We start from the raw sequence: 23,144 nt of genomic DNA on the forward strand, positions 1-23,144 counted from the left end.
AGGACGAAAACTCTTTTAGTGGGGGAGAGTTGTAACACCCCATAATTTCAGTTTATTAATTTATTTGGATTTAAATTAAATAATTGGAATTTTAGTATTTTATTTGAATTTAATTGGAGAATGATGGAATAAGAGCTATTGGGCTTGTGGTGTGATGTTAGTAAAAGAGGGGTGCTAATTGGTTAGGCCTTTTACTAAGTCATATTCATTTTATTTTATTTTCATAAAATAAGAAAAAGAACCAATTGGGGAGAAAAAGGAAGAACACGTGAAAGAGCAAGAGAAGAGAAGAGGAGCAAGGAGGAGGAAAACCCCAAAGCTCAAGGAGAATCAAGAACCTAATTCCAGGTAAGGGGTGATTACTCTAATTATATGGTATTATGATTTTGATGATGATAGGATTGAATTAAGGAATTAGAATCTCTATTTGGGATGTTAGGTTTTGTGAAATACCAACACCGACATGTATGATTTGATGATTTGACTGCAATTGATGATGTAGTATTGTTACATGGTGTTATGGTATGTTGTTTGTGCATTAGAATCATGTATTTGGAGTATTTTGATGTTATTGGTGATCAATTTCGTAATGGTATGAGTTGGTATGTGTTTGGGATGCATAAAAGCCTTAAAAATCATGTTTTTCAGCTTCTGGGTTCGTGGGAACCGGTTCCCATGTGGGAGGAACTGGGTTCCACCGTGTTAGAACGTTAAAAATAGCATTTTTGGGTCCAGGAACCGGTTCCCATGTGGGACGAACCGGGTTCCAGTACAAATTTCCAGCAACACGTTTTGAAAACTATTCTAACTTCAAACAGCTCTAATTTTCAAACCGTAAGTCCGTTTTAGACGCCGTTTTGGACGTTGTTTCTTAAATTAAAAACTCTATAATATAAAGTAAAGAAAACAACAATAACTTGATTTTATTTTGGAAATCTTGATTTATTCCGTTTGTGGCGTGTTTTGTACATTGTGTGCATGATTTGGTTAATGTGACAATGTGGTGACGTTAGAATGAAATAACTGTGATTTGACGTTATATGTGGTGTGAATTATATATGATATAATTGTAGATGGTGCTGAAATCGAATATATTATTCGGTGTTGCTTTTGGTGAGTTATTGGTAATGACATTGTTCATTTTGATCATGTGGTGATTGTTGTGATCGCATAATGATGATTGATTGGTTTTGAATGATGCATGATACATGTACATACTTATTGGTGATAACTATGTTGAGTTATGTGAGAAGATGTTGCTCATCGGATTGGTGATGTTGTAAGTATGTCATATGTGTGCATTCATTCATACGCATTTTTGGTGATGGATCCCGGTGATGAAATGGATCAAAATGGTGGGCATAATTCCCATTGTGTGGAATTTGTGCTGGTTAAACTGTATCTCGGTGATGAAAAAGATCAGTTGGATGGGTGTATACCATGTATGGTACCACATGCATAAGAGTCTGCATGGTCTTTGTATAAATTGTGACATGTCAGGATGAATTCCGGTGTTATGATTGTGTTGTGTTATTGGTGCATATTTTCGACTTGTGTTTGTGATTGGTATGAATTGATAATCTGAATATGCTAAGTAGGGTGGATAATTGCTTATGAATTCTATATCTGATGATTTATAATGCTATTTAATTATGATGTAGTCTCACCCTTACTTTGATGATTTCAGATTGAAGTAGCGGTTTAAGCGATCGGTGAGGATGACTTGTAGAGTTTATCCGGTTATGTGGAGTCGTGTCGGTCATGCTCTGATCTTGTAACACTGGGGGTCGATAGTCTTAGAGTTACTTGTTATACGTTGTTGCCATTATTGGTTATGGATTATGTATTGTTGATTTGTTTGGATATGTTTCTTAACATTGTTAAAATGAGTTTCCGCTGTGCTAAACACATGTTTTGATATTTGGTTTAATTCTAATAAAGCATGACAAATGACTTGGAGTTTTATCTATTTTATTAATTGTAACATCCTTGCTGTATAATTACTCTGATCTTTATTATATTTTTCGCGGGGGTTTTTAGAAGGGTGTTACAACGCTCGAAACACTTGTTGACATGTTCGATTTGAAGGATGGTGCTCTCCGTGAAATCAATATGGATGAAGGTATCTTTGGTATTGAATTCATGTCACATATTGCAATAGATGACTTGGAAGAGATTTTTACGCATGAACAACTATGATGATGCAATCCCCAATCCCCCGCCCTTCCAAAAAGGCAAACTGAGAATCTGAAATTACTTTGTGCATCACTAATTTCAGCCCATTAGCAAGGAGTTTAGACAGAACTTTATACATGCTCCCAATTAGAGAGATAGGTCTAAACTCAGTTAGCTTCATCGGGTTCTCAACTTTCGGAATCAAGGTGATGAAGGAACTGTTGATCCCTTTTTCCATCCTACCATTTGAATGGAACTCTGATATAAACCTGAGCATGTCCCTTTTTATCACCTCCCAAAACTCCTTAATGAAACCAAAATTAACGCCGTCGGGACCGGGACTCTTCGAGATGGCCTATTCACCCTGCTATAAGTCTGTCATTGTCCTTTTTGCCAATCTTCTTGAAGTCAAAGTTTCTAAGAGATGGCCTATTCACCTTACTTTCTCTAAACACCTCCGAGAAATCCTCAAAAACCTCCGTTTATATCTCTTGAACTCCTGACAGAATTGCGTTTTTTGTTTTTATACACAGGATCTCATTCCTTTTCCTCCTAGATGCCATACACCGGTGAAAAAAAGTCGAGTTAGTGTCTTTGGTCTTTGTTTTTTAGATGAGAAATGCTTTTGACACTAAAATGCCACAAATGGTTATGTTGAAATGAAATAGTATTGTTAACGCTGACAAAATCTTGTTACAATGTTCATTTGTTAGTCTATGTTATTGATTGTAAAGTCATTGAATGATTGACTTAATACTATATTAGTGTCTAACAAACTATAGTGTCAGTGGTTTATTTTTGTTATTTAGACAATTAGTCATATTGAACATTTTGTTTCAATTAGTCCTTTTTTTTCATTTCATTTTGTTAATTGTTATTATAATTCATCATTTATTTAATAAAAAATACCAAATTTAAAAATATCCTCACACATCCATGCATTACTAATACAGGCAAAAGAAATGCCTAAATAGTACAGACTACATCAAAATAATAACACCACTGCAAAATAGATACAGACTATGCAGCAAAATTCACTCAACCAAATATCAGACACACCTAGAACACAATTGAACTAGAAACAGAAACTAAACACCAGGTCCTAACAGGCTCGTAAAACGCCGCCACTACTCTACCACCAGCGATACAATCGACTCCTATACAACACTGCTACAGAAGTCAACTGACACGACCAAACGCCCAAAAAAATCCACAGCAGAATAAAGACGCGGAAAAAATATGATGCAAAAGCTTCGAAGAACCAAAGCGCTAACGAAAACTCATCCCAGATATAGCACTGGAAACTCCATAACATAATCCAGCTAACACTTAAAAACTACAACAACAAATTGATCAGTGTATTTTGATGCACATTCCTCTACGTTTGTACTTATACATTTCCATGGTTTGCTTGTCTTATTTTTGTATTTTATAATGTTTTTATATTTTAATTTATTTTTATTGTTATTTGATTTTCGTATTTAATTTTCAGCTTTAGTAGTCTGCACGGAAACGATCATAACTGGAGTTCCAGGAGTCCGATTGAGGCGTTCTAATAATCGCCGGAAAGCTAAGAGAAAGAGCTACAATTCTTATGTTGGAGTCGAAGTCAGAATCGGACTGTAGCAGGGCCAGAAAATTCGTTGAAGTTGCAGCACTAGTTTTATTTAAGTTTCGGGTCATTAGTTTTGGGCCTGGGTCGTATGTTTGACCCAGTTGGATTGTAAAACGGGTTGTATTCTTTTCCAATAGGTTAGAGCTGCGGTACTGTTCATCACGATTCACTATTCACGATTTTGAGGCTTGGTACAATTTCTATGGAGAACTAACCAAATCCTGTCGAATTGCTGTATTCAGGTTCCGACCTCCGACCTTGAGGTTGTTTTAATTTTAATCTAGTATTTATTCCTTTCAATTTTGTTCTATGTTCTTGAATGCTTAATCGAATTTCATAGAGTATTTTGATTCAATTCTATTGATTGTATGATCCTAGCAAATAATCACGTTACTGTTTGCTTTATTCGTTACCGTGTATGATTTATCACGTTTGCTTAATTCGTGAAGCTTAACGTCGTTTGCTTAATTCGGATATTAGGTTTATACATCGTACAATACTCTTCGCGCTTGTCACTGAGTTTGTAGTCGAATAGGAATAGATTATCCGCATAGGAGATTAATATTGCTTAATCGATGATAGATAGGAACCGAATCAGTAATTCGACTTTTCAGCTTATTTGATAATCACTTTTTCATAATCACTTTTTTTGTTTAATCGAAACTCAACCCCCCCCCCCCAATTCGATTTTTAATTAGTTAATAATAATACAAGAATCCTTGAGAGACGATACTCGAGTTACCGTTACCGTCGTTACTACAGTTTTGCAAATTAACTCGTTTTCTATCCGAGCGCGACAGCGGATCAAATTGGCGCTGTTGTCGGGGATTCTTGTCGTTATTAACTGATTTTAGAGTCTTAGGTTTAGTGTTTGTGCGTTTAGGCCATAGGTTCCTCGTGGTTTCGGCCATAACGCCTTTTTGAGTCGAAAAAAACGTTTTTTTTTTAATTGAGTCCGATCGATAATCTCTTTTTGCCTACTGGGAGCAGAAAAATCATGCGATCAATACTCTCATATTCTAGAAGAGTAAGGGAATTCGACCCCAAATCTCCGAATTCATCGGTTTTTTTATTTTTAATGAATTTTTTACTATTTTCATAGAGTCGAAAAAATCCAAAAAAATTCCCAAAATTCTTATTTGTCTTAATTAGATGAAATTCTGTGTTTTTATATTTTTATGAATTTAATTTAATTGTTTTCCTTCTTTCTATTTGTTTCTACCTGTTTGGGACATAATTGGTATTTTTGTATTTGTTGAAACCATGGTTGAACAAAGAACTTTGACGCAGTTGGTTGTCCCTAATGTGAACTATAATGGTTTATGTATTGACAATCCTGCGGCTGATGCACCTTTTGAATTGGAATATGGTTTAACACATTTGTTGCCTAGGTTTAATGGTTTTGCAGGTGAGGATCCGCATATGCATCTGAATGAATTTCAGTTTGTGTGCTCTGCACCTTCCGAACCTTCACTAGAGAATATCGTCAAACAAATGGCTGCAAATAATCTTCAGTATCAACAACAAATAGATTACACTCTTCAGACTTTGCAAACACAGATTGGACAGCTTGCCACCTTGATGAATGCCATGAAGCAATCTCAAGGATCAAACCAACAACCCTTGGAAGAGCATTCTGTTTTTCAAATAGAGTTGCTTTCGGAATATGTTGATGATACTGGTACTGATTTGTTTGCAGATGATTTTCCATCATTGTCTGGTTTTGATGATGCTTACTCTTGTGATGTTTGTACTGACACTAAAATTTGCTCTGTTTGTGCTGAAATTGAGGTTGCCTTGCAAGTTGATATTCTTAATACAGATGAGGTTGCAAATGAAGTTGTTCATGTAGATGAAGCTCTCGACATCCCGGCTTCCTCGAACAAACCATCCATTAAACAACCACCTTCCCGAGAGCTGAAACAAATTCCTGAAAATCTTAAATATGCTTATTTAGAGATGAATGAAAAACTTCCGGATATAATTTCTTCTAAACTTTATTTTGATCAAGAAAGTAAGTTTTTGCAGGTTTTGAAGAAGCATAAAAAAGGAATTGGATGGACCTTGGATGACATTTATGATATTAGTTCGTCCATGTGTGTGCATAGGATCTCACTTGAAGATGTAGCAAAAGTAGTGAGGCAGCCCCATAACCTTTGGTTCGTTGATGTTGTGAAAGATGAGAGCACGTTCACGTGCCCGTTTGACACTTTTACTTTTAGAAGAACATTCTTTGATCCTGGAATAAAAGGCGAAGGAGCTAAACCATTTTTTAAGGACGATGAGCATTACCCAAAGCTATTCCATGAGAGACCTATTTTGGAAGGAGAGATTGTAAAAGAGTCTTCACTAGCAAAGGCTGTTTATGCAATCACATATCCTCCTTGAATACTCGGGTGTGTTCTTTCCTTTCTCTCACTCTTATTTTATATTTATGTTCTTTCGTTAAGGACAATGTATGTCTTAAGTGTGGGGGAGGGAACCATTTATTTTCTTCGTTTTTGTTTGTTGTTTTGTTTTGTTTTTACTTATTAAAAAAATGCATCTTCTTGAAAGTTTTAGGCTATAGACTGATTTGAGTCGAGTTTGTGGAAACTTGGGAAAAATTCACAAGATTGGTATCGTTTTAACAGCGTAAGTCTCCTGCATATGGAAATTGATTTGAATTTTTTTATTATGTTTTAGCCTTAAATTCTCATTCTCTGACAGCTCTTGAGTAGTTTATTTCAGCAGTCGGCACCATCTCTCACACACTTTACGCAGGGAAGCCGATGAATATGAGTGAATGTTCCGAAAAGAAAAAAAGAGAAAAGAAAAAGGTAATACACCTTCTAAGTTTGGTGACCCTCACCCGGTCACTTAACCCAACGGTTGTGTAATCTTCAAAAAAAAAAGATTTCAAAACTCTTTGTTAGTTGGTTCAGCGGTTTCTGGTGCTGAACTTGGTAGGGAGGATTACGGTCTGATCCCCCGCAACTACAAATGAGTAAACAAAGGGTTATGCCACGTAAGTACCAGAACCCCGTGTAGAAAAGGATCAGAGTCACTAACCGGTCGTCTTGCTATAAGTGTGTGGAGATAACGGGCTTAATGTGATTGCGCCTGAATGAAAAAGAGCAAAAAGGATGAGTTAGTTAGGCTATGGTATAATAATGTGATTTGAATTGGTTTGTGTATTTAGGAGGCTTATGTCTGCATAACTATGGTTAGTGTTCTTACGATGTCCTTAGTGTGCAATATTAGTACCTATCAATGCAAACTTACCCGAAGAAGATTTGTAGCCTAGGATGAGTAACTGTTGATGTATTTCTTCTTTCTTTGTTTTGTTTTTCATTTTGCTCGGAGTGCAAAAGTTCAAGTGTGGGGGAATTTGATCAGTGTATTTTGATGCACATTCCTCTACGTTTGTACTTATACATTTTCATGGTTTGCTTGTCTTATTTTTGTATTTTATAATGTTTTTATATTTTAATTTATTTTTATTGTTATTTGATTTTCGTATTTAATTTTCAGCTTTAGCAGTCTGCACGGAAACGATCATAACTGGAGTTCCAGGAGTCCGATTGAGGCATTCTAATAATCTCCGGAAAGCTAAGAGAAAGAGATACAATTCTTATGTTGGAGTCGAAGTCAGAATCGGACTGTAGCAGGGCCCAAAAATTCATTGAATTTGCAGCACTAGTTTTATTTAAGTTTCGTGTCATTAGTTTTGGGCCTGGGTCGTATGTTTGACCCAGTTGGATTGTAAAACGGGTTGTATTCTTTTCCAATAGGGTACAGCCGCGGTACTGTTCATCACGATTCACTATTCACGATTTTGAAGCTTGGTACAATTTCTATGGAGAACTAACCAAATCCTGTCGAATTGTTGTATTCAGGTTCCGACCTTGAGGTTATTTTAATTTTAATCTAGTATTTATTCCTTTCAATTTTGTTCTATGTTCTTGAATGCTTAATTCGAATTTCATAGAGTATTTTGATTCGATTCGATTGATTGTATGATCATAACAAATAATCACGTTACCGTTTGCTTAATTCGTTACCGTTTATGATTTATCACGTTTGCTTAATTCGTGAAGCTTAACGCCGTTTGCTTAATTCGGATATTAGGATTATACATCGTACAATACTCTTCGCGCTTGTCACTGAGTTTGTAGTCGAAAAGGAATAGATTATCCGCTTAGGAGATTAATATTGCTTAATTGATGATAGATAGGAACCGAAACAGTAAGTCGACTTTTCAGCTTATTTGATAATTACTTTTTCATGATCACTTTTTTTGTTTAATCGAAACTCAAACCCCCCCCCCCCCCAATTCGATTTTTAATTAGTTAATAATAATACAAGAATCCTTGAGAGACAATACTCGAGTTACCGTTACCGTCGTTACTACAGTTTTGCAAATTAACTCGTTTTTTATCCGAGCGCGACAGCGGATCACAAATACATACCTAAATTAAAGTAACCATTATTAAGAGGTATGTAATCATGTCAATGACCTCTTCCACTGAGTTTCGCAATGATTCCTTCAAAAGATCCAATTAATCCTACCATTGTTACAGTAAAGCATGCATAGCTAAACATCCTCAAAACAATCCATTTTTTACTCCAAGTTTCAATTTTCATCTGTACAAGGTACATCTCAACTGGAAAATATATAGCCAATGGCCAGAAGTTTATTGCTCCTAAAACTCCAAGCACTTGGTTGAAGTAAGGGAATAAAATTGCCACTCCAGCGGTTGAAATCACAAAGGCTGTTCTAAAACAGAACCTGTAAAGGTTTACCTCAAAAGCAGGTAACAGAGGAAGTTTCACTCCGTGGAAATCGTTCACAAAGCCACTGTTCGGGTATTTCTTTGAAAACCATCTTTCCACAGTACTATATATTGGTTGACAACATATCTGCCGAAAAAGACGATACAAATAAAATCGTTGAAAAGTGTAACTGGTTTAGTATGAAGTATGAACTAAAATTGATTGGTAAGAGATTATGATAGTACCTGATATCCTCAAACTAGATGAATGATGATACAGACATTGGCAATGTCAATAAGCTAGAAAGGCTCATAAAATCCAAACCCTGTCAACAGATTTCCCGAAGCAGCATCTCCAAAAGCCGCATATCCAAAACATCCACAAAATAGGTAGGAGAGTGTTGTAATTGCGATTGAAATCACGGAGGCCTTTCTCATGGTTAGATGCTCTGATGGAGGAGACGCTAAAGTGTCCTATTCTCAGCAAAAGTCAATAATTTATTTAATATGTATATATATATATAAAAAAAATCAGCCTTTACTCATCAAATTTGAGTATGAAATATTGAAGGTACCTGTATCTCAAGAAGGATAGTTGAGTATGGATAGGAAAAGCTAATGTCTCCAAGTTCCTGGAAGATTAACCAGACTTTCTCAGCAACATTAGCAGTTTGTGTTCCTGTCACACTTCCCATAATTGTTCCGTTTTCTTCAAGTGATACCAAAGCATTATCAATAACAATTATAAGATGGATTCTGGAATAGTAATATTCTTATGATGGAAATTCAGTCTTACTTATGATAGTTGCAATGCCTAGTCCTACTCCAATGAATGAGTATGAAAATGACATAATAGAAGCCACAATTGAAACCCATGCCATGTCATGGAGATTCGGTATAAATGACATCAGAATCTGAACAAGTCCGAATAGCATCACATATAAGTTACCACCATAACTACAAGGAGAATTGTGTCCTTCCTTGTGATAACAATTTGACATCACAATAGCCCTGTATTATGAATTAGTAGAATAAACATGTGTCATTGGATTGTTGGCAGGTAGGTAACGGTAAAATGAATGTTTTTTTTTGTTATGTCAAGTTTATTAAAGCGCATAAGTGATGCCACAAAGAACACCAGCTCAAAATAGATACAAAACACACCCATAAGACATACTGTGACAACACATTACAATTATTGCCAATACAACTAACAAGCATATCCAACACCAAAATGACAAGCAGATCCAACACAAAAAAACTCCTATACTTGGAACACATCCTAATCCTAATAATCAGACCAACTGCTAAGATACCAGCTCCATTCCAAATTAATAGGATTAATAAGAAGAATTATTTTTATGCAGTATATGACAAAAAATTGACAGTATCTCCATTGACTAAGCTAAATTCAGCACCTGTATAACCACTCTAAATAAATCCAATCTGTTTCAGTCGACACCAAAAATGAAACTACCGTCCGGACCTGGTCGAACTCACAGACACAGAGATGATAAACGCCCCACAAACTTCTATTAAAATACCCTCCTATACTTCAACAACACTATCCATCGTGACAAAAAATCACACCACAACAATTAGCTTAATACTAATGATAGTTAAGTTTCAAGTACTAAATACTAAAATATAGTGACCCTAAAATACATATCATTAACTAATTAACTTTCAAGTAAAATATTTAAATTCTCTAATCTAACTCCACGATCCTCTCAAAGTACCTCAAACTGGTTGCTGCGATAATTACATAGGCAACCGAAGTCCCATACAAGACCAAGAATTGAAGCAAACCAGCCACATATGTTCTTTTCATACCTGAATCAGCATTAAACTCAATTAGAAGTTGTAATTGTTATGGTAGTTCATGAAAAGTGTATCTATGTTGTGTAGTGTTATTACCAATATTGACTCTAACAGCATTGATGTAAGAGTGGTTTCTTTTCCCGGTCACAGGACCGGGATTTCTATAGCAATCAGATAACAGGGATGAAGAAATGCATGTAGTTGTTGCGCAACAAAGTAGAGCAACTGGCCCTCCAATCCATCCTAATTTAGAAATACTCCACGCCATAGCCAAAACACCAGAGCCAATAACAGCTGTGATTATATGAGCCACAACACTTTTCACATTTCCTGCAGAATACAAAAAAAGAAAACATCAGTATTCAATTGGAGCAATCTTTATTCATATATGAATCTTATGATGCTATAGACAAGTGATTTTACCTGTTCTTTTGGCATGTCCATCATCATCATAAGCCCCAAAAGCACTTCTTTTTCAGCTTTTTGTATTTGATACTAAGATGAGCCTTGAGTTCCAGAAGTTTTGTTAAACTGGAAACTAACTCTTCTATAGATAGTTCAGAAAATACCTCTTCAGAATCTGATTCTGATGTATATTTTGATCCATCATCAACTGTGGCCATCAGCGCAATGTTTGCCTGCTCGCCTTCAGAGTTTGATTCTGATTCTGATGAATCTGAATCATCCCAAGTTGCCATAAGACCTTTCTTCTTATGAAACTTCTTTTTGAGATTCTCCTTCTGAAGCTTTGGACACTCACTCTTGTAATGTCCTGGCTCATTGCACTCAAAGCACGTGACCTTCTTCTTGTCATATCTTCTACTTCCAGAAGATTCTCCTTTTTCAAGCTTCTTAGAACTTTTGAAGTTCTTGAACTTCTTATGCTTGCTTTTCCAGAGTTGGTTTACCCTTCTGGAGATCATGGACAGTTCATCTTCTTCTTCTGATTCTGATTCTTCAGAATCTTCTTCTTCAGACTGAAAAGCATTAGTGCATTTTTTATAATTAGATTTTAATGCAATAGACTTACCTTTCTTCTGAGGTTCATTAGCATCCAGCTCTATTTCATGACTCCTCAAGGCGCTGATCAGCTCTTCCAAAGAGACTTCATTCAGATTCTTTGCTATTTTGAATGCAGTCACCATTGGGCCCCATCTTCTGGGCAAGCTTCTGATAATCTTCTTGACATGATCAGCCTTTGTGTATCCCTTGTCAAGCACTCTTAATCCAGCAGTTAGAGTTTGAAATTTTGAGAACATTTTTCAATGTTTTCATCATCCTCCATCTTGAAGGCTTCATATTTCTGGATTAAAGCAAGAGCTTTGGTCTCCTTGACTTGGGCATTTCCTTCATGAGTCATTTTCAATGATTCATATATGTCATAGGTAGTTTCTCTGTTTGATATCTTCTCATATTCAGCATGAGAAATAGAATTCAGCAGAATAGTCCTATACTTGTGATGATTTTTGAATTCTTTCTTTTGATCATCACTCATTTCTTGTCTTGTCAACTTTACTCCTCTAGCTTTCACAGGATGTTTGTAACCATCCACCAGAAGATCCCATAAGTCACCTTCTAATCCAAGAAAGTAACTTTCGAGTTTATCTTTCCAATATTCAAAGTTTTCACAATCGAATACTGGTGGTCTAGTGTAGCCATTGTTACCATTTCCATTGTGTTGCTCAGCAGGGCCAGATGTAGATGTAGGTGGTGGAGTCTCAACCATCTTGACTTAGTGTTTTTCTCTTCCTGAATCTTTTCTAACACGGTTAAGTGCTTTCACCTTAGAACCGGCGCTCTGATGCCAATTGAAGGATAGAAAAACACTTAGAAAGGGGGGGTTTGAATAAGTGTGACTTTAAAAACTCTTAAGATAAAAACAATTGCACAATGATTTTTATCCTGGTTCGTTGTTAACGAAACTACTCCAGCCCACCCCCTTAGAGTGATTTACCTCACCTGAGGATTTAATCCACTAATCAACCTTGATTACAATGGTTTTCCACTTAGATACCTTCTAAGTATTCTAGAGTATTCTGATCACACCTTGATCACTCTAGGAACTGTTTACAAATTAATGTAAACAAATTCTTACAAGAGTATTACAATGCTTCTTAATAAGCTATAATCACAACTGTGATATTTCTTTTAAGTTCTAAGCTTAAAATCTCACTAAGATATTACAAATAAAGTGAGGTTGAAGATGAAGTTCGTAAGACTTTGATTCAACAGCGTTTCAGCAAGTATGAAAGAGTTGTTCGTAAATTGGTAACCTTGCTTCTGATCAGAACTTCACTATTTATAGGCATTTTAAGAAGATGACCGTTGGGAGCATTTAATGCATTGCGTGATCCGTACAGCATTGCATTTAATGTTTCACTCTTTTGTCAACTACCTCGAGCCTTGCTTTTCCTTCTTTAACTGACTTTGCCTTTAATAGCTTCTAACGTTCCTTTTGTTAGTCAGCGTACTTGCTTCTGATCTGATGTTTGTAGATACAACGTTTGAATTAATCAGAGTCAAATAGCTTGGTGTAGAGCATCATCTTGTTTTCTGACTTTGAAGTGCTTCTAGCGTGATACCATAAGAACTTCAGTGCTTCTGCTTCTGATCTCAAGTTCTTTTGATGCTTCAATAGACCATGTTCTGATTCTGCTTGACCATCTTCTGATGTCTTGCGAGACCATGTTCTGATGTTGCATACTTGAACCTTCTGATTCAGTGCTTCTTGCGCTGAATTGTGCATACTCTTTATATATTTCTTGAAATGGAAAATGCATAGGATTAGAGTACCACATTGTCTTATACAAAATTCATATATAATGTTATCATCAAAAATAAGAATATTAATCAGAACAATTCTTGTTCTAACAATCTCCCCCTTTTTGATGATGACAAAAACATATATAATTGATATGAATTTGCAATCAGAATATCAGATGACCAAAGACAATTACACTGTTATAGCATAAGCATATAAACATAGTGTGTGAATATGTCTCCCCCTGAGATTAACAATCTCCCCCTGAAATAAATACTAGAAGAATTTATAAATAAAGGACTTCCCTGAGTATTTTCCATTTCAGTCGAGACGTTCACATTTTCCTAGAACTTCAGAACATTCAGAGCTTCTGCTTCTTGCTTCCATAGGACAGCTTCAGAGCTTTGAATTTCTTCTTGAATCATTGCATGCTTGATTGTATCAGAACATTCTTGAATGTACCAGAGCATCATCAGAGCATCTTTACATCCTGAAATGTTTCAGAACAAACTAGACAACAAGAGTCAGAGCATGAATGAATCAGAACATTCTTTTAAGAAAGAAATATATCAGAGTAATGCTAAAACAATATCAGAGCAAACTTTGATAAGTTCTTAAAAGAAATATGTATCAGAACAATGAGGGATAAGAATGTGTTAGAGCATATTCTACCACGAGAATATCAGAACATTCTTCCTTCTTGATTCTGATCTTGAAGCTTCACAACACTAAGCTTGCTTCAATTTCAAGAACATGCTTCTTTATAGAATTGCTTTTCCTCATGTCTTTGCTTCTCATGTTGAGCTTTTTCAGAATATCTTCAATCCTGCAAAAAATCTCAAAGACATAGAACTTGCAAATAGTGTTAGGAATGTTGAGACTTACTCCCAGCAACTGATATAATAAATCAAATCAATTATCATGTTTCTCCCCCTTTTTGGCATAACATCAAAAAGCATTTAAAAGATTCAGATGAAAAACAAACAATATGAGAGAAGATAATATTTCATTGATTCAACAAAATATTAGAAGATACAAAAAGGAGAGAAGCAGATGCAAGAAATAGATGCAAGAAATAAGAAAACAACTAAGACCAAAAGACTACGACTAGCCTAGCCTAGAGACTATCTTGGCCAGAAGGTTTTGAATCTCAGAAGTGCTTTCTGTCTGCGTCTTCATGAATGAGCGAAACTCATTGTGAGTATCTTCATGCTTATCCAAATGAGAAGCTAGAGCATCTTGATTCTTTTGAAGAGCCTTCATGGTGTTCACCAGAAGAGAAGGTTCATCAGAAGAAGCTTCACAGCTATCATTCAGAGGAGTAGCATGCTCAACAACAGCATCAATCATGATAACATCATCTTGATTTTCCTGAACAGGAAGTTTATCAGCAGGATGATTCTCAGCACTTTGCTTCTCAGCATCAGCTTCTGACATAGAAGCATCTTCAGCATATTCTGGAACAGGAATATCAGAATCTTCATTATCAAGAGCCTGAAGAATCTCAGCCAGATTCCTTGGAGGTGTAGGAGCAGCAACTTCTGATGGGTATTCAACAGCAGGATATACCATATCTGGTGCTTTTTTTGAGGGATTCTCCCTTAGCCAGTTGAATAAAGACTGGAAATCTCCAGTCAGAATAAGAAATTGAGGCTTCCATACAACCATTGTGAGGCAGGGTTCATCTTCGAGCTCATCTAAAAACTTCTTCTCCATAAGAGATCTCCAATTTCTGATTGGATGATAGTACTTACCATCATCAAGCTCCAAGCAGTAACCATAAGAACCAGATGCCTCAGCCACACATCTCTTCTGGATGTTCATAGCATCAAACTGAAAATCCTTCTTAAAGATTCTCCATAAGCTTCGAATAACAACATGATCCAACTTGGAGTCATGAGCAGCTCTCAAAGTTTCCATCCTTGTTCTGAACTTAAGCTTGAATAGGTCAAAGCAGACATCAAGAGAGGGTTCAGGAGGATTAAAGGTGAATCAATAATCAGGGTACAAAAGGTAATAGGGTTTGGATTTTCTTGAAGGTAAAGAATGGGTTAGAGAAGGTGTAGAACCTGTGGTGAAAGTGGATGAAGGTGGAATTTCAGAAGGTGTTGGGAGAATGGCATTTAGTGGTTCAGGGTTCAGAATTTGTGTAGAAGGAGGTGGTTGGAAACTGTTTGGAATGGTGAGAGAATTTTGGGGTTCAGAAGGAGGAGGCTTTTTCTAAGAGGAACAGGCAGAAGCATCTGCACGAAAATCTTTCTTGAGACGCTTATCAAGGTATTCATCAGATTGAACTTTGAGAGGATCATAGAGTTGCTTCTGCTTCTTAGTCAGCTTAGCATTAGGTCCTGCTTCGGAGGCCTTTCTCTTTAACTTCTTTTCTTTCTTCTTCTGAACTTTCTTTCTCAACTCATCCAGAGATGGAAGAGTTCTCCCTCGAATCCATGCAGGATCAACAGAAGATTGAGCTTTGACACAAGACTTCAAATATCGCTTAACAGACTTGTCAAGCTCTTCTTTGAACAAGTGAGAAAAACTCTCAACAGGGATTCTTCTAGTCAGAATATCTGGAAATATTCTTGGAATAGAAGTTACCTTCTCAATCAGAAGCATCCTTTGTAAATCAAAAGCATTCAGAATGTGTCCTTGAATGACAGTTAAGAACTTGGGCGTACCAACAGCTCTCAGAAGATCCACCAAGTCACTTTCTATCACAATATCTGAAATCATTCTGGCAAGAGGAATAGTGTTCTTCTTGAAGGTTGGATTCTTCTTGCGTTCTTCATCTCTTGATTCTTCAATATTTGTCTTCAAATGTTGAAAGAGAATGTTTGAGAGATTAACTTGTATACCTTTTCCATTGCAGAAAAGTACATACTTTTGATCCTGATTTACATATGTAGCAGCAAGAGATTACTTTCTATGATAGAGAGATCCTAGAATAATCTCAGCCCAAACTCTATAGGAAGGCTTCAAAGAAGTAGTTTGATGAGGTGCTGATCTAGAAGAAGAAAATTCTCTATCAACCTTCTCCCAATCAACTCTACCAGGAAGAGCACATGTGATTCCATCTGAGTTATCAAGACCATACAACTTCCTTATCATCTTCTCAGTCACAACAACTTCATGCCCTAACACGAAGGAGATGATAGCAGTTGGAGTAACTGTTGCATGAGTCCAGAAATCCATAACTAAGAGAGGATAAACGGGTCCAACCAATCTTTCAAAGTAGTTTGACCACCCTTGTACCAGCATTGCAACCTTGGTTTTGAAATCATGTTCCAACAGATTTTCAAAATCCACCATAGTTTCGCATAGAACTTCCAGTTCCTCATGTGGAATAGAACAAGTCTTCAGGGGATGATATCCATATTTGTGTTGAACGAGATGTGCTGAAGACATTTTGTGTTGAGTAATTGAGGATGAAAGCATGAATTCACTCTGAGATTCAGTTTAGAAACAAGGGTTTATGCAATCAATGAGAAAGAGAGATGAACGAAGGAGACAATGAATGAAGAGAGAGAATGTAAAGAGATAAATTGTTATGGAGATGAGTTTATAAAGAGACGGATTTGAAATGAAATGCAATATGTGTTTGAATTAACATGATTACAGAAAAACATAGAATAAAATGCATTTAATGAGAAATGACGTTAGGAGAGATAACGTAATATTTGAAATGATTTGCGCAGTTACCTAGGGCGGCGTCTCCTCAACTGCACGCGTACTTGTCCAAATAGAGTGAACACGTGTTCAACATCTGAAAAGCTGGTGACAGCTGTTTTGCTTTAAAAGAGATTCTGAATCAGCTTAGATAATGAAACGTTAGTAATAACAAAATCAGAACTTCTTATAAGAAGATAAAACAGAATCATTTCAGAACTAATCCATGCGTCAGAACTTCTCATCTTCTCATTCTGGGCATAAATCCATGCTGATATTCTTCAGAATGAACTTAAACCTATCTTCAGCAAGGGGTTTTATAAAGATATCAGCCCATTGATTGTCTGTATCAACAAAGTTCAAAGATAGAACACCCTTCTGAACATAGTCCCTAATGAAATGATGTTTGATCTCAATATGTTTAGCTTTGGAATGTAAGATTGGATTCTTAGACAAACAAATAGCAGAAGTATTATCACAGAAGATAGGAATGTTACTCTCATATATCTGATAATCTTCTAACTGACTCTTCATTCAGAGCATCTGTGTACTACATCCAGCAGCAGCAACATATTCTGCTTCTGTTGTAGAGAGGGCAATGGTAGCTTGCTTGTTGCTGTACCAGGAGATCAGATGACTTCTAAGAAATTGACAACTTCCAGAAGTACTCTTTCTTTCAATTCTATCTCCAGCGTAATCAGCATCACAATATCCTACTAAGTTGTACTCTTTAGATCTTCTGTAGACTAAACCAACATTAGTAGTACCTTTCAAATACCTTAGGATTCTCTTAACATCTGTTAAGTGAGATTCTCTAGGATCTGATTGGAATCTTGCACACAGATAAACACTGAATAAAATATCAGGTCTAGAAGCAGTAAGATATAGAAGAGATCCAATCATACCTCTGTACAACTTCTGATCTACCTTCTTACTTACCTCATCCTTACCTAAGATACACGTTGGATGCATAGGAGTCTTTGCTTCTTTGCTTTCAGAAAGATTAAAGTTCTTCAGAAGTTTTTTCACGTACTTGGTTTGATGAACATAAGTTCCTTCTGATGTTTGATTGATCTGGATCCCAAGGAAATACTTGAGTTCTCCCATCATGCTCATTTCAAACTCAGTCTGCATAGACTTAGCAAACTCCTTTCCAAGTGTAGCATTAGATGTTCCAAAGATAATATCATCAACATAAATTTGGCAAATTAAAAGATCCTTTTTAAAGGTTTTACAAAAGAGAGTAGTATCCACTTTTCCTCTAGTGAAACCATTATCCAGAAGGAAAGAACTTAATCTTTCATACCAAGCTCTAGGAGCTTGCTTCAATCCGTATAATGATTTCTTTAGTTTAAAAACATGATCTGGAGACTTAGAGTCTTCAAAACCAGGAGGTTGGTGGACATAGACTTCCTCATCTATATAACCATTTAAGAAGGCACTCTTAAAATCCATATGATATAGAGTGATGTTATGTTGAGTGGCAAAAGAAATCAATAAGAGAATAGATTCTAACTTGGCCACTGGTGCAAATGTTTCTGTATAGTCAATACCTTCTTGCTGACTATAGCCCTGAGCCACCAGTCTGGCTTTGTTTCTTACAACTTCTCTTTTTTCGCTTAGCTTGTTTCTGAAGACCCACTTCGCACCAATGATGTTAAATCCTTTTGGTCTAGGAACAAGATCCCACACATCATTCCTTGTAAACTGATTTAATTCTTCTTGCATGGCAATTATCCAGTCTGCATCTTCTAGAGCTTGATCAACAGAAGTTGGCTCGATCAGAGAAATAAGACCTAATTGACATTCTGCAATTGTTCTTAAGGAATGCTCTTGTTCTGATAGGGTCATCCTTCTTTCCAAGAATGACATCTTCTGAGTCAGCAGAGTTGAGTCTAGAAGATCTTCTGACAGTTGGCTCTTCAGAAATTATGAGATTCTCTAAAGAAGCAACAACTTGATCTTCTGATCCTTTGCTTCTGGGTTCTTCAGTTTCTGATACTTTGCTTCTTGGTTCTTCGGCTTCTGAAATTGAGATGTCTATATCTGCAAAATTCTCAAACTGCTTTGGCTTTTCAAGACCAAGCTTATCATCAAATCTGATATTGATTGATTCTTCAACAATCAATGTTTCAGTATTGTATACTCTGTAGTCTTTAGAGCGTTCAGAATATCCAAGAAGGAAACACTTCTGTGCCTTAGAATCAAACTTACTCAGATGATCTTTAGTATTCAGAATAAAACAAACACATCCAAAAGGATGAAAATATGAAATGTTGGGCTTTCTGTTCTTCCACAATTCATAAGGAGTCTTATTAAGAATAGGTCTAATAGAGATTCTATTCTGAATATAACATGCAGTGTTTATTGCTTCTGCCCAAAAATGCTTAGCCATATTGGTTTCGTTGATCATGGTTATGGCCATTTCTTGTAGAGTCATATTCTTTCGCTCTACAACTCTATTTTGCTGTGGAGTTCTAGGGCAAGAGAAATCATGGGCAATACCATTTTCTTTGAAGTAAGCCTCAAAGAATCTATTCTCAAATTCGCCACCATGATCACTTCTAACCTTTATGATTTTACACTCTTTCTCAGATTGGATCTGAGTGCAGAATTCAAAGAACACTGAATGAGACTCACCCTTGTGTTTCAAGAACTTTACCCATGTCCAGCGGCTATAATCATCTACGATGACTAATCCATATTTCTTCCCTCTGACAGATGTTGTTTTGACCGGGCCAAATAGATCAATGTGTAGAAGTTCTAGCAGCCTAGAGGAAGAAACAACATTCTTAGACTTGAAAGCAGGTTTGGAAAACTTCCCTTTCTGACATGCTTCACAAAGAGCATCTGATTTGTATTTCAAATTAGGGAGTCCTCTGACCAGATTTAATTTGTTAATTTGAGAAATCTTTCTCAAACTAGGATGGCCTAATCTTCTATGCCAGACCCATTGTTCATCGCTAACAGACATAAGACAAGTTACCTTCTGATTCTTAAGATCCTGAAGATCAATCTTGTAAATGTTGTTCTTTCTCTTGCCTGTAAATAGGATTGATCCATCCTTCTGACTTACAGCCTTACAAGACTTTTGATTAAAGATCATGTCATAACCATTGTCACTTAATTGACTTATGGACAATAAGTTATGAGCTAATCCATCTACTAGAAGAACATTAGTTATAGAAGGAGAGTTACCAGTACTTATGGTTCCTGAGCCAATTATCTTGCCCTTCTGATCTCCTCCAAACTTAACTTCTCCAGCAGATTTAAGCACCAGGTCTTGGAACATAGACCTTCTTCCCGTCATGTGTCGAGAGCACCCAGAGTCCAGGTACCATGACATGCTTTCCTTTGTCTTCTTTGTAGCCAAGGATATATGCAATGGGAATAATCTTTTCCTTAGGTACCTACATTTTCTTGGGTCCTTTCTTGTTAGTTCTCCTCAAGTTCTGATTGAAATTGGGTTTAGCATGATAAACAACAAGAGGTACATCATGATAATTCTTATTCTGAGTTACATGATATTTCCTAGGTTGTGTCACATGCTTCTTAGTGTGTGTAATATGAAAGCTTTTAGCATGTGATGTGAGCCTAATATCATGGGAGTGCCCATACTTTAACTGATCATACAATGGCTTGTATGTGATTTTCATATCATCTACAGGTTCAAGTTTGTATGGGGTTTCACCCTCATAGCCAATGCCAACTCTCTTGTTTCCACTAACAGCATATATCATAGAGGCAAGTTGACTTCTTCCATTACCTCTAGATAAGAACTTTCTGAAGCTCAAGTCATATTCTTTCAGAATATTGTTCAGACTAGGAGTAGACTTTTCTGAGTCAGAAGGAGATCCAATATTTTTGGATAATTTTAAAACTTTTTCCTTCAATTCAGAATTTTCTTCTTCTAGCTTCTTAGTTTCAGATTCAAATAGCTTTTTCAGCTTTTTGTATTTGATACTAAGATGAGCCTTGAGTTCCAGAAGTTCTGTTAAACTAGAAACTAACTCTTCTCTAGATAGTTCAGAAAATACCTCTTCAGAATCTGATTCTGATGTAGATTCTGATCCATCATCAACTGTGGCCATCAGCGCAATGTTTGCCTGCTCGCCTTCTGAGTCTGATTCTGATTCTGATGAATCTGAATCATCCCAAGTTACCATAAGACCTTTCTTCTTATGAAACTTCTTTTTGGGCTTCTCCTTCTGAAGCTTTGGACACTCACTCTTGTAATGTCCTGGCTCATTGCACTCAAAGCACGTGACCTTCTTCTTGTCATATCTTCTGCTTCTAGAAGATTCTCCTTTTTCAAGCTTCTTAGAACTTTCGAAGTTCTTGAACTTCTTATGCTTGCTTTTCTAGAGTTGGTTTACTCTTCTGGAGATCATAGACAGTTCATCTTCTTCTTCTTCTAATTCTGATTCTTCAGAATCTTCTTCTTCATCCTGAAAAGCGTTAGTGCATTTTTTATAATTAGATTTTAATGCAATAAACTTACCTTTCTTCTGAGGTTCTTTAGCATCCAACTCTATTTCATGACTCCTCAAGACGCTGATCAGCTCTTCCAAAGAGACTTCATTCAGATTCTTTGCTATCTTGAATGCAGTCACCATTGGGCCCCATCTTCTAGGCAAGCTTCTGATAATCTTCTTGACATGATCAGCCTTTGTGTATCCCTTGTCAAGCACTCTTAATCTAGCAGTTAGAGTTTGAAATCTTGAAAACATTTTTCAATGTTTTCATCATCCTCCATCTTGAAGGCTTCATATTTCTGGATTAAAGCAAGAGCTTTGGTCTCCTTGACTTGGGCATTTCCTTCATGAGTCATTTTCAATGATTCATATATGTCATAGGCAGTTTCTCTGTTTGATATCTTCTCATATTCAGCATGAGAAATAGCATTCAGCAGAATAGTCCTACACTTGTGATGATTTTTGAATTCTTTCTTTTGATCATCACTCATTTCTTGTCTTGTCAGCTTTACTCCTCTAGCTTTCACAGGATGTTTGTAACCATCCACCAGAATATCCCATAAGTCACCATCTAATCCAAGAAAGTAACTTTCGAGTTTATCTTTCCAATAATCAAAGTTTTCACCATCGAATACTGGTGGTCTAGTGTAGCCATTGTTACCATTTCCATTGTGTTGCTCAGCACAGCCATATGTAGATGTAGGTGGTGGAGTCTCAACCATCTTAACTTAGTGTTTTTCTCTTCCTGAATCTTTTCTAACACGGTTAAGTGCTTGCACCTTAGAACCGACGCTCTGATGCCAATTGAAGGATAGAAAAACACTTAGAAAGGGGGGGGGGTTGAATAAGTGTGACTTTAAAAACTCTTAAGATAAAAACAATTGCATAATGATTTTTATCCTGGTTCGTTATTAACGAAACTACTCCAGCCCACCCCCTTAGAGTGATTTACCTCACCTGAGGATTTAATCCACTAATCAACCTTGATTACGATGGTTTTCCACTTAGATACCTTCTAAGTCTTCTAGAGTATTCTGATCACACCTTGATCACTCTAGGAACCTTTTACAAATTAATGTAAACAAATTCTTACAAGAGTATTACAATGCTTCTTAATAAGTTATAATCACAACTGTGATATTTCTCTTAAGTTCTAAGCTTAAAATCTCACTAAGATATTACAAATAAAGTGAGGTTGAAGATGAAGTTCGTAAGACTTTGATTCAGCAGCGTTTCAGCAAGTATGAAAGAGTTGTTCGTAAATTGGTAACCTTGCTTCTCATCATAACTTCACTATTTATAGGCATTTTGATAAGATGACCGTTGGGAGCATTTAATGCGTTGCGTGATCCGTACAGCATTGCATTTAATGTTTCACTCTTTTGTCAACTACCTCGAGCCTTGCTTTTCCTTCTTTAACTGACTTTGCCTTTAATAGCTGCTAACGTTCCTTTTGTCAGTCAGCGTAGCCTGCCATCTTGTATTTGCTTCTGATCTGATGTTTGTAGATACAACGTTTGAATTAATCAGAGTCAAACAGCTTGGTGCAAAGCATCTTCTTGTCTTCTGACTTTGAAGTGCTTCTAGCGGGATACCATAAGAACTTCAGTGCTTCTGCTTCTGATCTCAAGTTCATCTGATGCTTCAATAGACCATGTTCTGATTCTGCTTGACCATCTTCTGATGTCTTGCGAGACCATTTTCTGATGTTGCATACTTGAACCTTCTGAGTCAGTGCTTCTTGCGCTGAATTGTGCATACTCTTTATATATTTTCTGAAATGGAAAATGCATAGGATTAGAGTACCACATTGTCTTATACAAAATTCATATTTGATGTTATCATCACAACTAAGAATATTGATCAGAACAATTCTTGTT

General features: G+C 36.4%; 1 pseudogene; it reads right to left on the reverse strand.

Annotated features, from left to right (window-relative positions):
* Nucleotides 1-8,281: 8,281 nt before the first annotated feature.
* LOC131659160 (probable amino acid permease 7) lies at nt 8,282-15,046 on the reverse strand (annotated as a pseudogene).
* Nucleotides 15,047-23,144: the final 8,098 nt, after the last annotated feature.

The sequence above is a fragment of the Vicia villosa genome, linkage group LG3 (assembly GCF_029867415.1).
Source record: "Vicia villosa cultivar HV-30 ecotype Madison, WI linkage group LG3, Vvil1.0, whole genome shotgun sequence".
Taxonomy (NCBI): domain Eukaryota; kingdom Viridiplantae; phylum Streptophyta; class Magnoliopsida; order Fabales; family Fabaceae; genus Vicia; species Vicia villosa.